This window comes from Ranitomeya imitator, chromosome 5, assembly GCF_032444005.1.
Source record: "Ranitomeya imitator isolate aRanImi1 chromosome 5, aRanImi1.pri, whole genome shotgun sequence".
In the NCBI taxonomy this organism is placed as follows: domain Eukaryota; kingdom Metazoa; phylum Chordata; class Amphibia; order Anura; family Dendrobatidae; genus Ranitomeya; species Ranitomeya imitator.
Window position 1 is genome coordinate 562,327,686 of NC_091286.1, and position 23,364 is coordinate 562,351,049.

At 47.7% G+C, this 23,364-nt stretch overlaps 1 protein-coding gene across 1 annotated transcript in view; it reads right to left on the minus strand.

The window, feature by feature from the left end:
* AMMECR1L (AMMECR1 like) overlaps window positions 1-23,006 on the minus strand; it is an 85,541-nt gene extending 62,535 nt beyond the window's left edge. Inside the window, exon 1 of the mRNA XM_069727680.1 lies at window positions 22,862-23,006. The gene's annotated coding sequence lies outside the window, so the exon portion shown is untranslated. The remainder of the gene's footprint in view (window positions 1-22,861) is intronic.
* Window positions 23,007-23,364: the final 358 nt, after the last annotated feature.

Below are 23,364 nucleotides of genomic sequence, written 5' to 3' on the forward strand. Positions count from 1 at the left end.
ATCTGCATGGAGGAGTGGGCCAAGATAACTCCAGAGACCTGTGCCGGCCTGATCAGGTCTTCTAAAAGACGATTATTAGCTGTAATTGCAAACAAAGGTTATTCCACAAAATATTAAACCTAGGGGTTGAATAATAATTGACCCACACTTTTATGTTTAAAATTTATAAAAATTTAACTGAGCAACAAAACTTTTTGGTTTGTAAGATTTATGCATCTGTTAATAAATCCTGCTCTTGTTTGAAGTTTGAAGGCCCTAAATTATTTGCATCTTATTAAACCTGCTAAATCTGCAGGGGGTTGAATACTACTTGTAGGCACTGTATATTATTTCGTACCTTCCCTTAAGTCAGACCCTTTTTTTCATTGCTTAATGTTTTCCTATAGCATATTGGGCTTCGTGTACCATTTATATGTTTATCCCCATAGGAGCATAAGGATGAAGTTACTGCATATTTTTTATCATGTACAGTTATATGACAAAGTTTGGGCACCCCTATTAATCTTAAGCTTAATGTTTTATAAAAATTGTCCATGCTCGGTGACCATCAAACTTAACTGAACTGGAATTGTTTTGTAAAGAGGAATGGTCAAAAATACCTTCATCCAGGAACTCATTAAAAGCTACAGGAAGCGACTATAGGCTGTTATTTTTGCAAAAGGAGGATCTACTAAATATTAATGTCACTTTTTTGGTGGGGTGCCCATACTTATGCACCTGTCAAATTTTGTTTGCACATTTTCTGTTAGTACAATAAACCTCATTTCAAGGCAGAAACATTACGGTGTCCAACAGTTATTAGATATATGAAACTGAAATAGCTGTTGCAAAAAAAACAATTTTTGTAAAACATTAATAATAATAATAATAATTTTTATTTATATAGCGCCAACATATTCCGCAGCGCTTTACAAATTATAGAGGGGACTTGTACAGACAATAGACATTACAGCATAACAGAAATACAGTTCAAAACAGATACCAGGAGGAGTGAGGGCCCTGCTCGCAAGCTACAAACTATGGGGAAAAGGGGAGACACGAGAGGTGGATGGTAACAATTGCTTTAGTTATTCGGACCGGCCATAGTGTAAGGCTCAGGTGTTCATGTAAAGCTGCATGAACCAGTATGTAGCAGTACAGACACAGAGGGCTAATGCTGCATAAAGTGTATGAGAACATGATGCGAGGAACCTTTTTTTTTTTTTTTTTATTATAAATAGGCCACACAGGGATCGTTAGGTTAATGCATTGAGGCGGTAGGCCAGTCTGAACAAATGAGTTTTTAGGGCACGCTTAAAACTGTGGGGATTGGGGATTAATCGTATTAACCTAGGTAGTGCATTCCAAAGAATCGGCGCAGCACGTGTAAAGTCTTGGAGACGGGAGTGGGAGGTTCTGATTATTGAGGATGCTAACCTGAGGTCATTAGCGGAGCGGAGGGCACGGGTAGGGTGGTAGACTGATACTAGGGAGGAGATGTAGGGTGGTGCTGAGCCATGGAGTGCTTTGTGGATGAGGGTAGTAGTTTTGTACTGGATTCTGGAGTGGATGGGTAGCCAGTGTAATGACTGGCACAGGGTAGAGGCATCGGTGTAACGGTTGGTGAGGAATATGATCCTGGCTGCAGCATTCAGGACAGATTGGAGCGGGGAGAGTTTTGCAAGAGGGAGACCGATTAGTAGAGAGTTACAATAGTCCAGACGAGAATGAATAAGTGAAACAGTAAGAGTTTTTGCAGAGTCGAAAGTAAGAAAAGGGCGAATTCTAGAAATGTTTTTGAGATGCAGGTAAGAAGAGCGAGCCAGTGATCGGATGTAGGGGGTGAATTAAGCTTAAGATTAATAGGGGTGCCCAAACTTTTTAATATAACTGTATGACAAGTGCTGATTTGTATTGGTCAGTTACTTTGGCAGTGATAGCACCATGAGTACATTGGGCAGTCCCCCAGTATTTATCTAGCAAGCTTCTATTAACACTCCGCGGCTTGTAGGACGTTTGTGTATTATACACTATATAATGTTTTTGGGATCTCTTCTGTGCGATTTATCCCTAGTGGATTTTTAATTGTTTGCCTTTGGTTTTGTAATAATATATTAGAAATAAAGAATTTTTGCATTTTTTTAATTTTCTTGGCGATCCCTGGTTGTTTTGCATATACTTTCTTCTTTTGACACATGAGCTTGGTGCCCTATCAGCGCTGGCGTCACTGTCCTCACCTTCGGACAAATCGAACACCAAGAGGAAGTGAGAGATCAGCTGCAGACATCCTCTTAATTAGTGTTGAGCCACCCCCCTAGTGTTAAGAGTTCGGTTCAGTTCGTCGAATTGGGGCGTGTTCGACAAATGATCACTGAAAGTTCGACAAACAACGTCGAATCGAACCCAATTGAAACCAATGGCAGGCAAACACAAACACATACAAACACATAGAAAACACCTTAAAAGGTGTCTAAAAGCTGACAAACTGCTCAGAAGACACAACAAACACATGGAAAAGTCACAACTACATATAGTCATGCGAAAAGAAAAGAGAGGTGGAGGAGTAAAAGGAGGAGGAGACACAGATATAGGCATGTCATGCCCTTCTAAAATCAAGAAAGGCTGGAGTAAAAATCTAAAATCAGCATACCAACACCCAGACGTCGTTACAAAAATTTTTTTTAAAAGAAATATCTTTAGGTAGAATGGCTTCGGGTCCATTCAGAACACTTTCTTTAGAAGACGTAGTGGTACCCCCGTTGGGAGTCGTGCCAAAAAGGAACCCAATACATTCAGACTAATCCACCATTTGTCATATCCAAGGGGCAGGTCAGTAAACGACAACATCGACGTGGAACCAAGTACAGTACTATGTACTGTACCTCCATTGACGAGGCCATCATGCGTGTCAAGAAGTCGGTAAGGGGCACCCTAATGGCCAAAACAGACATTGAAGGGGCGTTCCGGTTACTACCTGTGCCTCTGAATAGTGTCCTCCCATTGGGCTGCTTCTGCGAAGGAGCATACTACATAGATCGCTGTTTGCCCATGGGGTGCTCCATATCCTGCTCACTATTTGAGACGTTTAGTTGCTTCCTCGAATGTGTCGTCATGGACGTTTCTAAGGGGGCACATATTATCCATTACCTCGACGACTTGTTATGCCTGGGCCCAAAAGATTGCCCAAAGTGTGAATACACGCGGTAGTCCACCTGTGAGAAGTTGAGAGCTGGAGGGAGAGCAGACACCCCAGAGCCGAGGGGTTAGATTGAGAAAGGAAGAAGGCCGTGTAGCTTGCTTCATGGGTGGGGTACTCTGCTGAGTAGCAGAAATTGTTACTAGGCTCAAAGTATTGCCTGGGCTAGATGCAGTTAAAAATTAGTACTTAGATAAACAGGCGGTGTAGCTTGCTTCATGGGTGCGGTACTCTGCTGAGTAGCACAAAATGCTACTAGGCCCAAAAGGATTTCCAGGGCTAGATGCAGTTAAAAATTAGTACTTAGATAAAGAGGCAGTGTAGCTTGCTTCATGGGTGGGCTGCTCTGCTGACTAGCAGACACTGAAGCTTTGGAGCAGACCTCTGAATCCTAGGCCATAGTATGAGTAAAAAAACTCTGCAGACGACCCCAACCACCTGGAATTGACGATGGCAACGTCATGTAAAACACAGCAAGGGGACTCCAAAGACAGTCTCCATTTTTTCCAAAAATTCGGCCACAGACACCACTTACGATACGATACACTTTATTGATCCCGTGGGAAATTATGGTATCACAGCAGCACAACTTAAATCATAAAAATCATAAAGTGGCATCACTTTCGCCAGAGTTTTTTTAAGACGGTTGGTGAGGGGGATTTTCAAAAATCATCAAGCTTTTAGACTCCTCAGGATGACACAGGGGTAGAAAACTCCTTGCGGATCCAGGATTTGTTCATCTTGATGAACGTTCGTCTGTCTACATTGTCACTGGACAGCCGCGTGCGCTTATCTGTCAGCACACCACCAGCAGCACTGAACACATGTTCAGAGAGAATGTTGGCTGTGGGGCACGACAAGATCTCGTGAGTGGCGAGCTCAGGCCATTTTTCAAGATTGGAAGCCCAAAATGAGCAAGGGTCCAGTTCCACAGTCATGGCATCGGTTAACTTGGAGATATTCCTGTACCATCCTCTCTAGGCGTTGGCTATGCGTCAGACTTCTTGTCTCCTGTGGCCTTGCAAAAGATAGTCTAAAAAAATCTTGAAACGATTGGAAAAAATTGCTGTTACCACGAGATACGATGTTACTGTTACGGTTTGAGTGATGCCTCGATAGTCCCACGGTTGGCAAGTTAGAACTCAAAGATTCACTACGTGCACCACTGGTGTTTTGTGGAAAAGCAGATGTTAGATTCTGTAACAGTCTCTGCTGATACTCATGCATGCGTGAATCCCTTTCTATGGCAGGAATTATTTCGCCAAATTTGCTTTTGTACCGTGGATCTAAGAGTGTGGCAACCCAGTAGTCGGCATCACTTCGGATTCTGACAATCCGAGGGTCATGTTGCAGGTAGTGCAGCATGAAGGCACTCATGTGCCTTGCACATCCAGGAGGACCAAGTCCTTGTTGTCTTGGTGGCGGTGAGGTGAGAATCATGCTTCCTTCCTCTGCCCTCTCCCCCCAACCTCGCACAACAGAAATTTGATCAAGGTCTCCCTCATCTGATGAGTCTTCCATGCCCAGGGCCAGTTCGTCCTCCACTTCTTCCTCGCCTCCTGCACCTTCCTCAACAGTTTTGCTGCCACCATGCGCCCTCGGTAATCCCTCTCCCCCAGCCTCCAATGCCAGCCGCCTTGGTGCTGCTGACCGTCTGGACCTTGGAGATATTATCCCTTCCGCATACAACTCCTGTTCCTCCTCCTCCTTTTGTTCCACCACCTGACTCCGAATACTGTTTAAGGTGTGCTCCAGCATGTAAATCACCAGAATAGTCATGCTGATAATGGCATCGTCAGCATTAAACATCTTCGTCGCTATTTCAAAACTGTGCAGAAGGGTGCATAGGTCCCTGATCTGAGACCACTCCTGCAGCGTGATTAGCCCCACCTCTGGATCTCGTTGGCCCAGGCTATACGTCATAATGTATTGCACCAGGGCTCGTCGGTGCTGCCACAGTCGCTGCAACATGTGCAGAGTTGAATTCCACCGTGTGGGCACATCGTATTTCAGCCGGTGAACTGGCAGGCCCAACGACTAGAGATGTAAGTCGTTGAGCTGCGGGATGCGTAGCGAGCACACAGCGACTGTGCCCTCTCTGCAGAAGCCCATCTAGTCTGGGATAGTTGGATAAAAATTGCTGGACAACCAGGTTCAAAACGTGAGCCATACAAGGCACGTGTGTGACACTACACCGGTGAAGGGCCACACCCAGGTTTGCAGCATTGTCGCACACGGCCTTCCTTGGCTGCAGGTTGAGTGGAGACAACCATTGATGGAACTCGGTCTCCAGAGCTGACCACAACTCCTCAGCTGTGTGACTCACATTTCCCAGACATTTCAAGGTAAACACAGCCTGATGCCGTTGAGCCCTGGTGACAGCATAGTAAGGAGGTGTGCAGGATTCCTTCTGCACAGTTAGAATGCAGGTGGCATTACCAGACAGGCTTTGGGTGCAGGTGGAGAACCGAGAGGAGGTTGAGGAGGCAGAAGCAGTGGAGGAACTTCTAGATACAGAGGATCGACGAGCAACTCGTGGGGACGGCAAGACTTGGACAGCAGCCCCTTCGCCTGATGTCACCATAGTTACCCAGTGCCCAGTCACCGACATGTAATGCCCCTGTCCATGTCTACTTGTCAAAGAGTCTGTAGTGAAATGCACCCTGTCACACAAATTTCTTTCCGGTCTTAGGAGGGGGTGTAAGGGGAGGAGTACTGTCACGGCGCCACCTGCCGCTCTCTCTGCACGCCGACTTGCTTACTCGTCCCGGCGCCCTCCAGCGGTGTGTGCACGCCTTCCGGTCTCTTCTCCTGACTCGCCCGCCGGTCCCTGGCTCTCGTCGCGTGTGCGTTTTTCACTGCGCATGCGCACTTCCTCTCTCTGGTCTGCAGATTCTCCGTTCCTCAACTCTATGATTCTGGAGGATCTTGACCCGGAAGTTCTGCAGCACTCGGTCTATTTAAGGTAACTCCTTCCTCTGCTCCATGCCTGATTGTCATTTGTCCTCATTTGACCCAGGTCCCTCTGTACCTTGCTCTGTCCTGTGCGTCCGCATACCTTGCTCTGTCGTGTGCATCTGCCATACCTTGCTCTGTCCTGTGCGTCCGTCATACCCTGCCTGTCCTGTTTTCACCATACCCTGCCTGTCCTGTGTTTTCGCCATACCCTGCCTGTCCTGCGGTTCCGCCATAACCTGCCTGTCCTGCGGTTCCGCCATAACCTGCCTGTCCTGCGGTTCCGCCATAACCTGCCTGTCCTGCGGTTCCGCCATAACCTGCCTGTCCTGCGGTTCCGCCATAACCTGCCTGTCCTGCGGTTCCGCCATAACCTGCCTGTCCTGCGGTTCCGCCATAACCTGCCTGTCCTGCGGTTCCGCCATAACCTGCCTGTCCTGCGGTTCCGCCATAACCTGCCTGTCCTGCGGTTCCACCATAACCTGCCTGTCCTGCGGTTCCGCCATAACCTGCCTGTCCTGCGGTTCCGCCATAACCTGCCTGTCCTGCGGTTCCGCCATAACCTGCCTGTCCTGCGTTTCCGCCATATCCAGTCTGTCCTGGGTGTCCACCATATCCTGCCTATTCTTAGTCTCAGTCATTGCCAGTCTGTCCTGTGCCTCTGTTATAGCCAGTTCTGCATCTTTTCCGCTCCTACTTCCTGTCCCCAGGTATCAGCTTCTGCGGCAATAGTCTCCCTCGGGCCTGCCCCTAACACTCCCTGTATTGGGGGTGGTCCACCAGGCCAGCTCACCCTTGGGAGGTTCGTTGTCGTGGTTCTGCGGGTTCACTTTAGGAGTTCTAAAAGATCTGACAGCTGGCTCCCGTGCTTAGACGGGGTTGAGTAGGGTGTCCCCAGAAAACTGCTGGTCTGTGAGGAAGGTGCAGGCGGAGAGGTTATGTTGCCTTGATCAAAATGTGGTCTCGATGTCAGAGAGCGCTCAACACCAGCAGGTGTTTCCACTTGCATATGTCCTGACGACCTGCCAATCACACTGGCTGTTGCGGGTAAAGAGGTGGAAGGTCTGCGTCCAAAACCATGTGCGACTGCTGTCCCTACGGTCACAGAGGATGAAGAGGACGCGGATGCACTTGATGGGGCAGACGGTGGTTGACCCAGCCCACTAGACCGCATTGTAGCACAGTGAGCTTCCCACTGCAACTTATGCCTCATATCCATGTGACGGTTCATGCATGAAGCACTCAAACTAGTCATTTTTTGGCCTCTACTGAGATTTTGGTGACAAATCTTATAGACAACGTGATTTGGGTAATCCTTTGCGATCTCAAAAAATGCCCAGGCTATGCAAGGCTTAGAGCCCATGCGACCTGAAGAGCCACCACAACTTCTGCTCAGAGGTACAGTTGGGGTTGAGGATGCAGTTGTTGACATGCTTCCAGTACTTTGTCTCTGTCCAGGAAGGCGCAACCTAACCTCATCGTCAGAACTCGTCACTAGCATCCTCCTCCTCTGCTGACCTCATGGACTGGCGGACTGTGTGTTGACAGTAAGTGGGGTCTTCAACCTCGTCATCATCATCCTGTGTGTTCTCGCACCTATCGTCCTCAGAGCCAACCTCTTCCTGCCCTGACCGAAAAGTCAAGTTTTCGTTCCAATCAGGTATCTCAGTCTCATCATCATTTTCCTCATTGTCTCCACCAACAGGAATTACAGTTTGGGAACGAGGGTCTACATTATGCTCAGAACCTTCTTCATGTGGGCCTTGATCCGAGTCACAAAGATTCTGGGCATCAGTGCAGATCATTTCCTCGTCTGGATTAACAGAAGCTCTGGAGCAGACCTGATTCCCAGGCTATAGTATGAGTAAACAGCTCTGCAGACTCAACCATCTGTGTTACCCCATGGTCAGACGGGCGGCTGGAGACTTGGGAGCTGTGAGGAAGCGAGTGCGATTGGGGTGACACCTCTGAGGACTGAAGTAGTTGTGATGTTGAAGTTGACATGGAGGAGAGCCCACTTGAACGAGCACTTGATATCTGTTCAAGCACCTGCTGTTTTTGTGCCTCATCTGGAATTTGTAGCAATGCTCGTAGCGATGGTCGTAAGAAAGGGATCATATCAGATTGTCCAGGAAACGAAGTAGAAATCTTACTTTGGCTGGAAGATGGTCTTTCTTCTGCAGATGTTACTGTTGCTTTACCCACCCCAAGGACACAACCTTTTTTTCCCTTTCCAACATGCCTATTCCCCTTTCCACCAGCAGCAGGTCTTTTTCCACTCATTTTGGTGCTTAACTAATTGGCAACTCTGTATCTGTAGTTGTTGTTGTTGGCACAAAAAACGATGAATGAAAACCGAGCAGAGCTGAGTGGCCAAACTGTGGTGCTAGGCCCAAAACGATTTACTGGGTTAGATGCAGTAAAAATTTAGATACACAAGTGGTGTAGTTAGCTTCACAGGCGGGCTACACCGCTGACGTGCAGACACTGCTCCTAGGCCCAAAACTATTTACTGGGTTAGATGTAGTAAAAATTAAGATACACAGGCGAGGTAGCTTGCTTCACAGGCGGGCTACTCAGATGACTACCAAACAATGCTACTAGCCCAAAAGGATTGGCTGAGCTAGATTACACCAAATGCTGTGACAAAACACTTGCACAGCACTGGCACAGACCTGCCTGGCAAAAAGGGCAAGGAACTGCTGTAACCTACCCTGAAAAGTGCTGATATTACAACTAGTCCCGACTCCCTAAACCGATCTCTCAGAAAATTTGCTTGCAAAGAAAGCCTCTTTGACTGTATAGCGCCCACTGCAGCAGCGGTGCCGTCTAAGGCTACTTTCACACTTGCGTCGGTACGGGTCCGTCGCTATGCGTCGGGCCAACGTACCGACGCACGTTGTGAAATTTGTGCACGACATGGGCAGCGGATGCATCGGCTGCCCATTCTGAAGTCCGGGGAGGAGGGGCGGAGTTTCGGCCGCGTATGCGCGGTAGAAAATAGCGGACGCGATGGGAAAAAAAACGTTACATTGAACTTTTCTTGTGACGACGGTCCGCCAAAACACGACAGATCCATCGCACGACGGACGCAACGTGTGGCCATCCATCGCTAATACAAGTCTATGGGCAAAAAACGTATCCTGCGAGCACATTTGCAGGATCTGTTTTTTGCCCAAAACGACGGATTGCAAAAACCGCAAGTGTGAATGTAACATAGTAACATAGTAACATAGTTAGTAAGGCCGAAAAAAGACATTTGTCCATCCAGTTCAGCCTATATTCCATCATAATAAATACCCAGATCTACGTCCTTCTACAGAACCTAATAATTGTATGATACAATATTGTTCTGCTCCAGGAAGACATCCAGGCCTCTCTTGAACCCCTCGACTGAGTTCGCCATCACCACCTCCTCAGGCAAGCAATTCCAGATTCTCACTGCCCTAACAGTAAAGAATCCTCTTCTATGTTGGTGGAAAAACCTTCTCTCCTCCAGACGCAAAGAATGCCCCCTTGTGCCCGTCACCTTCCTTGGTATAAACAGATCCTCAGCGAGATATTTGTGTTGTCCCCTTATATACTTATACATGGTTATTAGATCGCCCCTCAGTCGTCTTTTTTCTAGACTAAATAATCCTAATTTCGCTAATCTATCTGGGTATTGTAGTTCTCCCATCCCCTTTATTAATTTTGTTGCCCTCCTTTGTACTCTCTCTAGTTCCATTATATCCTTCCTGAGCACCGGTGCCCAAAACTGGACACAGTACTCCATGTGCGGTCTAACTAGGGATTTGTACAGAGGCAGTATAATGCTCTCATCATGTGTATCCAGACCTCTTTTAATGCACCCCATGATCCTGTTTGCCTTGGCAGCTGCTGCCTGGCACTGGCTGCTCCAGGTAAGTTTATCATTAACTAGGATCCCCAAGTCCTTCTCCCTGTCAGATTTACCCAGTGGTTTCCCGTTCAGTGTGTAATGGTGATATTGATTCCCTCTTCCCATGTGTATAACCTTACATTTATCATTGTTAAACCTCATCTGCCACCTTTCAGCCCAAGTTTCCAACTTATCCAGATCCATCTGTAGCAGAATACTATCTTCTCTTGTATTAACTGCTTTACATAGTTTTGCATCATCTGCAAATATCGATATTTTACTGTGTAAACCTTCTACCAGATCATTAATGAATATGTTGAAGAGAACAGGTCCCAATACTGACCCCTGCGGTACCCCACTGGTCACAGCGACCCAGTTAGAGACTATACCATTTATAACCACCCTCTGCTTTCTATCACTAAGCCAGTTACTAACCCATTTACACACATTTTCCCCCAGACCAAGCATTCTCATTTTGTGTACCAACCTCTTGTGCGGCACGGTATCAAACGCTTTGGAAAAATCGAGATATACCACGTCCAATGACTCACCGTGGTCCAGTCTATAGCTTACCTCTTCATAAAAACTGATTAGATTGGTTTGACAGGAGCGATTTCTCATAAACCCATGCTGATATGGAGTTAAACAGTTATTCTCATTGAGATAATCCAGAATAACATCCCTCAGAAACCCTTCAAATATTTTACCAACAATAGAGGTTAGACTTACTGGCCTATAATTTCCAGGTTCACTTTTAGAGCCCTTTTTGAATATTGGCACCACATTTGCTATGCGCCAGTCCTGCGGAACAGACCCTGTCGCTATAGAGTCACTAAAAATAAGAAATAATGGTTTATCTATTACATTACTTAGTTCTCTTAGTACTCGTGGGTGTATGCCATCCGGACCCGGAGATTTATCTATTTTAATCTTATTTAGCCGGTTTCGCACCTCTTCTTGGGTTAGATTGGTGACCCTTAATATAGGGTTTTCATTGTTTCTTGGGATTTCACCTAGCATTTCATTTTCCACCGTGAATACCGTGGAGAAGAAGGTGTTTAATATGTTAGCTTTTTCCTCGTCATCTACAACCATTCTTTCCTCACTATTTTTTAAGGGGCCTACATTTTCAGTTTTTATTCTTTTACTATTGATATAGTTGAAGAACAGTTTGGGATTAGTTTTACTCTCCTTAGCAATGTGCTTCTCTGTTTCCTTTTTGGCAGCTTTAATTAGTTTTTTAGATAAAGTATTTTTCTCCCTATAGTTTTTTAGAGCTTCAATGGTGCCATCCTGCTTTAGTAGTGCAAATGCTTTCTTTTTACTGTTAATTGCCTGTCTTACTTCTTTGTTTAGCCACATTGGGTTTTTCCTATTTCTAGTCCTTTTATTCCCACAAGGTATAAACCGCTTACACTGCCTATTTAGGATGTTCTTAAACATTTCCCATTTATTATCTGTATTCTTATTTCTGAGGATATTGTCCCAGTCTACCAGATTAAGGGCATCTCTAAGCTGTTCAAACTTTGCCTTCCTAAAGTTCAATGTTTTTGTGACTCCCTGACAAGTCCCCCTAGTGAAAGACAGGTGAAACTGCACAATATTGTGGTCGCTATTTCCTAAATGCCCGACCACCTGCAGATTTGTTATTCTGTCAGGTCTATTAGATAGTATTAGGTCTAAAAGTGCTGCTCCTCTGGTTGGATTCTGCACCAATTGTGAAAGATAATTTTTCTTGGTTATTAGCAGAAACCTGTTGCCTTTATGGGTTTCACAGGTTTCTGTTTCCCAGTTAATATCCGGGTAGTTAAAGTCCCCCATAACCAGGACCTCATTATGGGTTGCAGCTTCATCTATCTGCTTTAGAAGTAGACTTTCCATGCTTTCTGTTATATTTGGGGGTTTGTAACAGACCCCAATGAGAATTTTGTTACCATTTTTCCCTCCATGAATTTCAACCCATATGGACTCGACATCCTCATTCCCTTCGCTAATATCCTCCCTTAAAGTGGACTTTAGACAAGACTTTACATAGAGACAAACCCCTCCTCCTCTCCGATTTTTACGATCCTTTCTAAACAGACTGTAACCCTGTAAGTTAACTGCCCAGTCATAGCTTTCATCTAACCATGTCTCGGTTATTCCCACTATGTCAAAGTTACCTGTAGATATTTCTGCTTCTAGTTCTTCCATCTTGTTTGTCAGGCTTCTGGCGTTTGCGAGCATGCAGTTTAGAGGATTTTGTTTTGTTCCAATCTCCTCACTGTGGATTGTTTTAGAAATGTTCTTACCTCCCTTCAGAGTATGTTTTCCTGGGTCGTCTTTGTTCGAGTCTAATGTTTTTCTTCCCGTCCCCTCTTCTTCTAGTTTAACGCCCTCCTGATGAGTGTAGCGAGTCTTCTGGCGAATGTGTGTTTCCCAGGTTTGTTGAGGTGTAGTCCGTCTCTGGCGAGGAGTCCATCATACCAGTAATTCACACCGTGGTCCAGGAATCCAAATCCTTGTTGTCTGCACCATCGTCTTAGCCAGTTGTTTGCATCAAGGATCCTGTTCCATCTCCTGGTGCCATGCCCGTCTACTGGAAGGATAGAAGAAAAAACTACCTGTGCATCCAGTTCCTTTACTTTCTTCCCCAACTCTTCAAAGTCCTTGCAGATTGTCGGTAGGTCCTTCCTTGCCGTGTCATTGGTGCCAACATGTATCAGAAGAAATGGGTGGACGTCCTTGGAGCTGAAGAGCTTTGGTATCCTATCGGTCACATCCTTGATCATCGCACCTGGAAGGCAGCATACTTCTCTTGCAGTTATGTCCGGTCTGCAGATGGCTGCTTCTGTGCCTCTCAGTAGTGAGTCTCCCACCACCACCACTCTTCGTTGCTTCTTGGCTGTACTTTTTGCTGTCACTTGTTGCTGTGTGCCCTTTTCTTTTTTGCTTGCTGGTATTGCTTCATTCTTAGGTGTGCCATCTTCATCCTCAACAAAGATTTGATATCGGTTCTTCAGTTGTGTGGTTGGTGATTTCTCCATGGTCTTCTTGCTTCTTTTGGTCACATGCTTCCACTCATCTGCTTTTGGAGGTTCTCTGACACTTTTTTCACCTTCTGTGACCAGTAGAGATGCTTCTGTTCTGTCTAGGAAGTCTTCATTCTCTTTGATGAGTTTCAAAGTTGCTATTCTTTCTTCCAGACCCCGCACCTTTTCTTCTAAAAGGGCCACTAGTCTACACTTCTGACAGGTGAAATTGGATTCTTCTTCTGGTCGATCTGTGAACATGTAGCACATGCTGCAGCTCACCATGTAGGTTGTCACATCTGCCATGTTGCTACTAGATCCTGCTGACTTGCTGTGTGTTTTCCTTCTTGTGTAATCTACTCAGCCAAGCTCTCTTGCAATAATGTCCTACAGGCAAAAAAAAAGCTTGAATCCCTGGTTTGGTGATGCTTTCGAAGCAGCTGGTCCCGGCTGTACCCAACGATCTTCTAGCTTAGGGAGACTTCGCTTCTCCCAGAAGGCACCTGGAATATGCAAATTAGCCTCCTGAAGCTTGAATCCCTGGTTTGGTGATGCTTTCGAAGCAGCTGGTCCCGGCTGTACCCAACGATCTTCTAGCTTAGGGAGACTTCGCTTCTCCCAGAAGGCATCTGGAATATGCAAATTAGCCTCCTGAAGCTTGAATCCCTGGTTTGGTGATGCTTTCGAAGCAGCTGGTCCCGGCTGTACCCAACGATCTTCTAGCTTAGGGAGACTTCGCTTCTCCCAGAAGGCACCTGGAATATGCAAATTAGCCTCCTGAAGCTTGAATCCCTGGTTTGGTGATGCTTTCGAAGCAGCTGGTCCCGGCTGTACCCAACGATCTTCTAGCTTAGGGAGACTTCGCTTCTCCCAGAAGGCACCTGGAATATGCAAATTAGCCTCCTGAAGCTTGAATCCCTGGTTTGGTGATGCTTTCGAAGCAGCTGGTCCCGGCTGTACCCAACGATCTTCTAGCTTAGGGAGACTTCGCTTCTCCCAGAAGGCACCTGGAATATGCAAATTAGCCTCCTGAAGCTTGAATCCCTGGTTTGGTGATGCTTTCGAAGCAGCTGGTCCCGGCTGTACCCAACGATCTTCTAGCTTAGGGAGACTTCGCTTCTCCCAGAAGGCACCTGGAATATGCAAATTAGCCTCCTGAAGCTTGAATCCCTGGTTTTGTAGCCTTACAGTAAGCTGCAGCAATGAGGAAATGGTGGCGACGGGGAAAAATGGCTGGTTCTTATAGGGCAAGGACATGTGACATACACAGCCAATGACACATGCCCTTGCTTGTGTGCATCACATGCACATTGCTGTGTGTGTGTGCACTGCTGATAGGCTGAGAGACTGCACCGGATGGAGATCGGCATTATTTCAGCACAGATCTATCCCCCGCCCACTATACACTGAAACAGTCTATTGACAATGGTAAACAGTTTTAATGTGCAAATCAAGCAAGGCTTTTGGTGAACGAACAATTATCGAACAGCAACTCGAACAGCCGAATTTTAACCCCTTCCCGACCTTTGACGCCACGTAGGCGTCATGAAAGTCGGTGCCAATCCGACCCATGACGCCTATGGCTTCACCCCCCCCCCCCCCCCCCCCCCGTGGCTACGATCGCTCTGATTGGCTGTTGAAAGTGAAACTGCCAATCAGAGCGATTTGTAATATTTCACCTATTATAACTGGTGAAATATTACAATCCAGCCATGGCCGATGCTGCAATATCATCGGCCATGGCTGGAAACACTAATGTGCCCCCACCCCACCGATCGCCCCCCCAGCCCTCCGATCTGGCCGGTACACTGCTCCGGCTCCCCTCCGTCCTGTGTTCCGCTCCCCCCGTGCTTTTGTCGGCTCCCCCGTGCTCCAATCACCCTCCCCGTGCTCCAATCACCCCCCCTGCACTCCGATCCACCCCCCCGTGCTTCGTTACAACCCCCGTGCTCCGTTACACCCCCCGTGCTCCGTTACACCCCCCCGTGCTCCGTTCCACCCCTCGCGCTCCGATCCACCCCCCCCATCATACTTACCGATCCTGCCGGGGTCCGTCCGTCTTCTCCCCGGGCGCCGCCATCTTCCAAAATGGCGGGCGCATGCGCAGTGCGCCCGCCGAATCTGCCGGCCGGCAGATTAGTTCCAAAGTGCATTTTGATCACTGAGATATAATCTATCCCAGTGATCAAAATAAAAAAAATAATAAATGACCCCCCCCCCCCCCCCTTTGTCACCCCCATAGGTAGGGACAATAAAAAATAAAGAATTTTTTTTTTTCCACTAATGTTAGAATAGGGTTAGGGGTAGGGTTAGGGGTAGGGGTAGGGTTAGGGGTAGGGCTAGGGCTAGGATTAGGGTTAGGGCTAGGGTTAGGGTTTCGGTATGTGCACACGTATTCTGGTCCTCTGCGGATTTTTCCGCTGCGGATATCATAAATCCGCAGTGCTAAACCGCTGCGGATTTATGGCGGATTTACAGCGTTTTTTCTGCGCATTTCACTGCGGTTTTACAAATGTGATTTTCTATTTGAGCAGTTGTAAAACCGCTGCGGAATCCGCACAAAGTAGTGACATGCTGCGGAATGTAAACCGCTGCGTTTCCGTGCAGTTTTTCCGCAGCATGTGTACAGCGATTTTTGTTTCCCATAGGTTTACATTGAACTGTAAACTCATGGGAAACTGCTGCGGATCCGCAGCGTTTTCCGCAGCGTGTGCACATACCTTTAGAATTAGGCTATGTGCACACGGTGCGGATTTGGCTGCGGATCCGCAGCAGTGTTCCATCAGGTTTACAGTACCATGTAAACATATGGAAACCAAATCCGCTGTGCCCATGGTGCGGAAAATACCACGCGGAAACGCTGCGTTGTATTTTCCGCAGCATGTCCATTCTTTGTGCGGATTCCGCAGCGTTTTACACCTGTTCCTCAATAGGAATCCGCAGGTGAAATCCGCACAAAAAACACTGGTTAGGGGTGTGTTGGGGTTAGTGTTGGAGGTAGAATTGAGGGGTTACCACTGTTTAGGCACATCAGGGGTCTCCAAACGCAACATGGCGCCACCATTGATTCCAGCCAATCTCGTATTCAAAAAGTCAAATGGTGCTCCCTCACTTCCGAGCCCCGACGTGTGCCCAAACAGTGGTTTACCCCCACATATGGGGTACCAGCATACTCAGGATAAACTGCGCAACAATTACTGGGGTCCAATTTCTCCTGTTACCCTTGTGAAAATAAAAAAATGCTTGCTAAAACATCATTTTTGAGGAAAGAAAAATGATTTTTTATTTTCACAGCTCTGCGTTGTAAACGTCTGTGAAGCACTTGGGGGTTCAAAGTGCTCACCACATATCTAGATAAGTTCCTTGGGGGGTCTAGTTTCTAAAATGGGGTCACTTGTGGGGGGTTTCTACTGTTTAGGCACACCAGGGGCTCTGCAAACGCAACGTGACGCCCGCAGACCATTCCATCAAAGTCTGCATTTCAAAAGTCACTACTTCCCTTCTGAGCCCCGACGTGTGCCCAAACAGTGGTTTACCTCCACACATGGGGTATCAGCGTACTCAGGAGAAACTGGACAACAACTTTTGGGGTCCAATTTCTCCTGTAACCCTTGGGAAAATAAAAAATTCTGGGCTAAATAATTATTTTTGAGGAAAGAAAACGTATTTATTATTTTCACGGCTCTGCATTATAAACTTCTATGAAGCACTTGGGGGTTCAAAGTGCTCACCACACATCTAGATAAGTTCATTTCGGGGTCTAGTTTCCAAAATGAGGTCACTTGTGGGGGGTTTCTACTGTTTAGCCACATCAGGGGCTCTGCAAACGCAACGTGACGCCCGCAGAGCATTCCATCAAAGTCTGCATTTCAAAACGTCACTACTTCAATTCCGAGCCCCGGCATGTGCCCAAACAGTAGTTTACCCCCACATATGGGGTATCACCGTACTCAGGAGAAACTGGACAACAACTTTTGGGGTCAAATTTCTCCTGTTACCCTTGGGAAAATAAAAAATTGCAGGCTAAAAGATCATTTTTGAGAAAATAATTTTTTTTTTTATTTTCGTGGCTCTGCGTTATAAACTTCTGTGAAGCACTTGGGGGTTCAAAGTCCTCACCACACATCTAGATTAGTTCCTTTGGTGGACTAGTTTCGAAAATGGGGTCATTTCTGGGGGATCTCCAATGTTTAGGCACACAGGGGCTCTCCAAACGTGACATGGTGTCCACTAATGATTGGAGCTAATTTTCCATTTAAAGAGCCAAATGGCGTGCCTTCCCTTCCGAGCCCTGCCGTGCGCCCAAACAGTGGTTTACCCCCACATATGGGGTATCAGCGTACTCAGGACAAACTGGACAACAACATTTGGGGTCCAATTTCTCCTATTACCCTTGGCAAAATAGGAAATTCCAGGCTACAAAATCATTTTTGAGGAAAGAAAAATTATTTTTTATTTTCATGGCTCTGCGTTACAAACTTCTGTGAAGCACCTGGGGGTTTAAAGTGCTCAATATGCATCTAGATAAGTTCCTTGTGGGGTCTAGTTTCCAAAATGGGGTCACTTGTGGGGGAGCTCCAATGTTTAGGCACACAGGGGCTCTCCAAACGCGACATGGTGTCCGCTAACAATTGGAGCTAATTTTCCATTCAAAAAGTCAAATGGCGCGCCTTCCCTTCCGAGCCCTGCCGAGTGCCCAAACAGTGGTTTACCCCCACATATGAGGTATCGGCGTACTCAGGAGAAATTGCCCAACAAATTTTATGATCCATTTTATCCTATTGCCCACGTGAAAATGAAAAAATTGAGGCGAAAAGAATTTTTTTGTGAAAAAAAAAGTACTTTTTCATTTTTACAGATCAATTTGTGAAGCACCTGAGGGTTTAAAGTGCTCACTAGGCATCTAAATAAGTTCCTTGGGGGTTCTAGTTTCCAAAATGGGGTCAATTGTGGGGGAGCTCAAATTTTTAGGCACACGGGGGCTCTCCAAACGTGACATGGTGTCCGCTAAAGAGTGGAGCCAATTTTTGATTCAAAAAGTCAAATGGCGCTCCTTCCCTTCCAAGCCCTGCCGTGCGCCCAAACAGTGGTTTACCCCCACATATGAGGTATCAGCGTACTCATGACAAATTGAACAACTTTCGTGGTTCAGTTTCTCCTTCTACCATTGGGAAAATAAAAAAATTGTTGCTAAAAGATAATTTTTGTGACTAAAAAGTTAAATGTTAATTTTTTCCTTCCATGTTGCTTCTGCTGCTGTGAAGCACCTGAAGGGTTAATAAACTTCTTGAATGTGGTTTTTAGTACCTTGAGGGGTGCAGTTTTTAGAATGGTGTCACTTTTGGGTATTTTCAGCCATATAGACCCCTCAAACTGACTTCAAATGTGAGGTGGTCCCTAAAAAAAATGGTTTTGTAAATTTCGTTGTAAATATGAGAAATCGCTGGTCAAATTTTAACCCTTATAACTTCCTAGCAAAAAAAAATTTTGTTTCCAAAATTGTGCTGATGTAAAGTAAACATGTGGGAAATGTTATGTATTAACTATTTTGTGTCACATAACTCTCTGGTTTAACAGAATAAAAATTCAAAATGTGAAAATTGCGAAATTTTCAAAATTTTCGCCAAATTTCCGTTTTTATCACAAATAAATGCAGAATTTATTGACCTAAATTTACCACTAACATGAAGCCCTATATGTCACGAAAAAACAATCTCAGAACCGCTAGGATCCGTTGAAGCGTTCCTGAGTTATTACCTCATAAAGGGACACTGGTCAGAATTGCAAAAAACGGCAAGGTCTTTAAGGTCAAAATAGGCTGGGTCATGAAGGGGTTAAGCAAATTGTTCGAGTTCGACGAACGACTCGAACACCGCCCAAAACAGCTCGAATTTGAAATTGGCGAACAGTTCGACTCGAACACCGCTCATCTCTACTCTTAATGTCTGATTTGTGCAAAGGTGGGGACAGTGACGTCAGAGCTGGAGCGGCTCGTGCAGATGGCCACAATCGGCCCGAGTGTGAACGACAAAACACTGGATGGCACACACACCAATGTTACTCTATGGGGTCATGAACATGTCTGATTTTTCCCTTGGACCGAGTATGTACGAGAATGGGAGGATAAAATAAATCGCTGCATGATTACGTGTTCTCCGATATCCGGATTGCACTCGACCATGCAAGTCAAGGCGTGCGAGGGAAACATTGGATGACATCTAAGTGCAGTCTGAGAAATAGGGTTTCTCCATCTTCTCCTCATCCAATAGAGCGGGATCGCAGTACGATTAAACTCTGATCAGACCGGCCTTTGCATTTTCGCCCCAATTCTTTGGGATGAGAGAATCTACACTGCTCAAAAAAATAAAGGGAACACCAAAATCCCACATATCACTGAATGAAATATTCCAGTAGCAAATTTTTATTTATTACATAGTGGAATGTGTTCAGAATAAAACATAATTATCAACGTAAATCACAACTAATATCCCACGGAGGTCTGGAGTTGGAATGATACTCAAAATCAAAGTGGAAAATGAAGTTACAGTACAGGCTGATCCAACTTCAGTGGAAATGCCTCAAGACAAGGAAATGATGCTCAGTAGTGTGTGTGGCCTCCACGTGCCTATATGAGCTCCCTACAACGCCTGGGCATGCTCCTGAACGGGCGGCGAATGGATCGCCTCCCAGACCTGGACTAAAGCATCAGCCAACTCCTGGAAGTCTGTGGTGCAACGTGACGTTGGTGGATGGTGCGAGACATGATGTCCCAGATGTGTTCAATCGGATTCAGGTCTGGGGAACGGGCGGGCCAGTCCATAGCTTCAATGCCTTCATCTTGCAGGAACTGCTGACACACTCCAGCCACAAGAGGTCTGGCATTGTCCTGCATTAGGAGGAACCCAGGGCCAACCGCACCAGCATATGGTCTCACAAGGGGTCTGAGGATCTCATCTCGGTACCTAATGGCAGCCAGGCTACCTCTGGCGAGCACATAGAGGGCTTTGCGGCCCTCCAAAGAAATGCCACCCCACACCATTACTGACCCACTGCCAAACCAGTCATGCTGAAGGATGTTGCAGACAGCAGATCGCTCTCCAGGGCGTCTCCCAACTGTGTCACGTCTGTCACATGTGCTCAGTGTGAACCTGCTTTTATCTGTGAAGAGCACAGGGCGCCAGTGGCGAACTTGCCAATCCTGGTGTTCTGTGGCAAATGCTAAGCGTCCTGCACGGTGTTGGGCTGTGAGCACAACCCCCATCTGTGGACGTCAGGCACTCAGACCATCCTCATGGAGACGACACATGCACATTTGTGGCCTGCAGGAGGTCATTTTGCAGGGCTCTGGCAGTGCTCCTCCTGGTGCTTCTTGCACAAAGGCTGAGGTAGCGGTCCTGCTGCTGGGTTGTTGCCCTCCTACGGCCCCCTCCACGTCTCCTGGTGTACTGCCTGTCTCCTGGCAGCGCCTCCAGCCTCTGGACACTACGCTGACAGACACAGCAAACCTTGCCACAGCGCGCATTGATGTGCCATCCTGGATGAGCTGCACTACCTGAGCCACTTGTGTGGGTTGTAGAGTCGTCTCATGCAACCACAAGTGTGAAAGCACAACCAACACTCAAAAGTGACCAAATCATCAGCCAGAAAGCATTAGTACTGAGATGTGGTCTGTGGTCCCCACCTGCAGAACCACTCCTTTATAGGGGGTGTCTTGATAATTGCCAATAATTTCCATCTGTTGTCTATTCCATTTGTCCAACAGCATGTGAAATTGATTGTTAAACAGTGTTGCTTCCTAAGTGGACAGTTCGATTTCACAGAAGTTTGATTTACTTGGAGTTATATTCTGTTGTTTACGTGTTCCCTTTATTTTTTTGTGAGCAGTGTTCCTTAGGGGTAGGTGCACACATTTTTTTTTTCAGTGACCCCACAGAGTTTTACAGAAGGAAGAATGACAAAATTCCAGACAAAAGCCTCTTTTGTTTAGAATATTTTCTTGTTTTCTCTCCTTTTGCTTCATTTTTGCCCTCTGATGTTATTTTTGAGCTTTTTTTTTTTACAGCATTTTAGGGTCTTTTAGTTTTTTAGTGGCGTTTTTCCGGTCTTTTTTTTAAGCTCTTTTCAAACAATAAAGAAAGCAAAAACTCTGGCAAGTTGCTTGACAAGACACCTGCGCATGTTTGGAGTGTTCCCAGCGACTTTTGTAAAGTACGGGGCGTTGTTAGAAGGAAAACACCAGAACCTTCCGGTCGCTCCTTTCAGCCTCTTGGGAAACTTGAGGTAGATAAGATTGGCTCAACAGACGGAGCATGGCCGGCCGGCGGCACACGGCAGCGCAGAGGCTCATCCTGCTCAGCGATCTGCATGGCCGGCGGCACACGGCAGCGCAGAGGCTCATCGTGCTCAGCGTTTCGCATGGCTGGCCGGCGGCACAAGGCAGCACAGAGGCTCATCCTGCTCAGCGTTTTGCATGGCCGGCCGGCGGCACACGGCAGCGCAGAGGCTCATCCTGCTCAGCGTTTCGCATGGCTGGCCGGCGGCACACGGCAGCGCAGAGGCTCATCCTGCTCAGCGTTTCGCATGGCTGGCCGGCGGCACACGGCAGCGCAGAGGCTCATCCTGCTCAGCGTTTCGCAAGGCTGGCCGGCGGCACACGGCAGCGCAGAGGCTCATCCTGCTCAGCGTTTCGCATGGCTGGCCGGCGGCACACGGCAGCGCAGAGGCTCATCCTGCTCAGCGTTTCGCATGGCTGGCCGGCGGCACACGGCAGCGCAGAGGCTCATCCTGCTCAGCGTTTCGCATGGCTGGCCGGCGGCACACGGCAGCGCAGAGGCTCATCCTTACGCATGGCCGGCCGGCCGGCGGCACACGGCAGCGCAGGGGCTCATCCTGCTCAGCGTTTCGCATGGCCGGCGGCACACGGCAGCGCAGAGGCTCATCCTGCTCAGCGTTTCGCTGCCGATTTGTCAGGTGGTTGCCGAGGGGAATTCACCTGAGATGAAGGCGGTGTGTGCACGTACCAGAGAGTATGGGAAGCGGCCATACAGGTTCCTGCAGCGTCTCTGCTCCGGTGGGCTCAGACCGCTGTATGTCACGGATCGTACGCACCACAATGCCCAGCAGTATGTGACTTTCTGGGGTCAGTCTGGGTACTGAGGTCCATATACAGTGAAAAATGACCACCGGACCCTAGTCTAGCAGGGATGGTGGTGGTCCTAAGTGGGAAACCCCCCATAGTATCTATACGCCATAATGACACACATAGTTGTGGTCCCCTCTATGGACCCAATAATCACATTACAGTAAAGGGGTTTTAAAGGTTCAGCAATGCAGACCCCGAACACTGGCAGGCACTGGGTGGTCCTCACCCTTCCCTGATGTTCCAGTCTCTTATTGCTGCAGCAGTGACATCACGTGGATGACAATCGCACATCACCGCTGCAGCCAATCACTACTGAGCCGAGGATGACAGCATGAACTGCTGAGCTCAGTGATTGGCTGCAGCGGTGATGTGCGATCGTCATCCACGTGATGTCACTGCTGCAGCAAAAACAGGGACTGGAGCGGGGTAGGGCGAGCGCCGGCCGGTGTCAGGACCACACACGCCTCTCTGGGGTCCTTCTGCTGACTGTGGAAGACCCCTGTAGTACGGCACTAGCCCGCCCCAGAGCGCCCTCTGCCGCCATCATCATCTGCCCGATTACCGTCCCACACTGTCACTTCTGGGTGACATTCCGGCGGCTTCTCTGCACCGTGCACGGCGGGAGCCCGATCAGTGCGAGCACCGGAGCCATATCTGGCCGGGAGGGCGTCTAATGTGCACCATGTCCAGGATCTCACCCGCTCCGCCCACTGCCGGCTCCGATTGTTCTCCAGCCCCCAGGCCGGACTCTGCCATCCGCAGCCGAACCGAACCGGCCGGTAGATGCGAGAATAACCTAGTGGGTTAAAGGACCTTTGATGACGTCTTGGCCATGTGGCTGGTCACGTGTTTGGGCTGGGAGGAGCCAGGTTCTGGGCGGTGCTTATTTACGTGGCGTAACTCAGTGTCAGTCTGTCAGTCAGATCAGATCCTGAGAGCAGCGGCGGTGGCGCATTACACACACAGCTCTGCCGGAGACAGGCGGCACATTACACACACAGCTCTGCGGAGACAGGCGGCACATTACACAAACAGCTCTGCCGGAGACAGGCGGCACATTACACACACACAGCTCTGCCGGAGACAGGCGGCACATTACACACACAGCTCTGCCGAAGACAGGCGGCACATTACACAAACAGCTCTGCCGGAGACAGGCGGCACATTACACACACAGCTCTGCCGGAGACAGGCGGCGCAT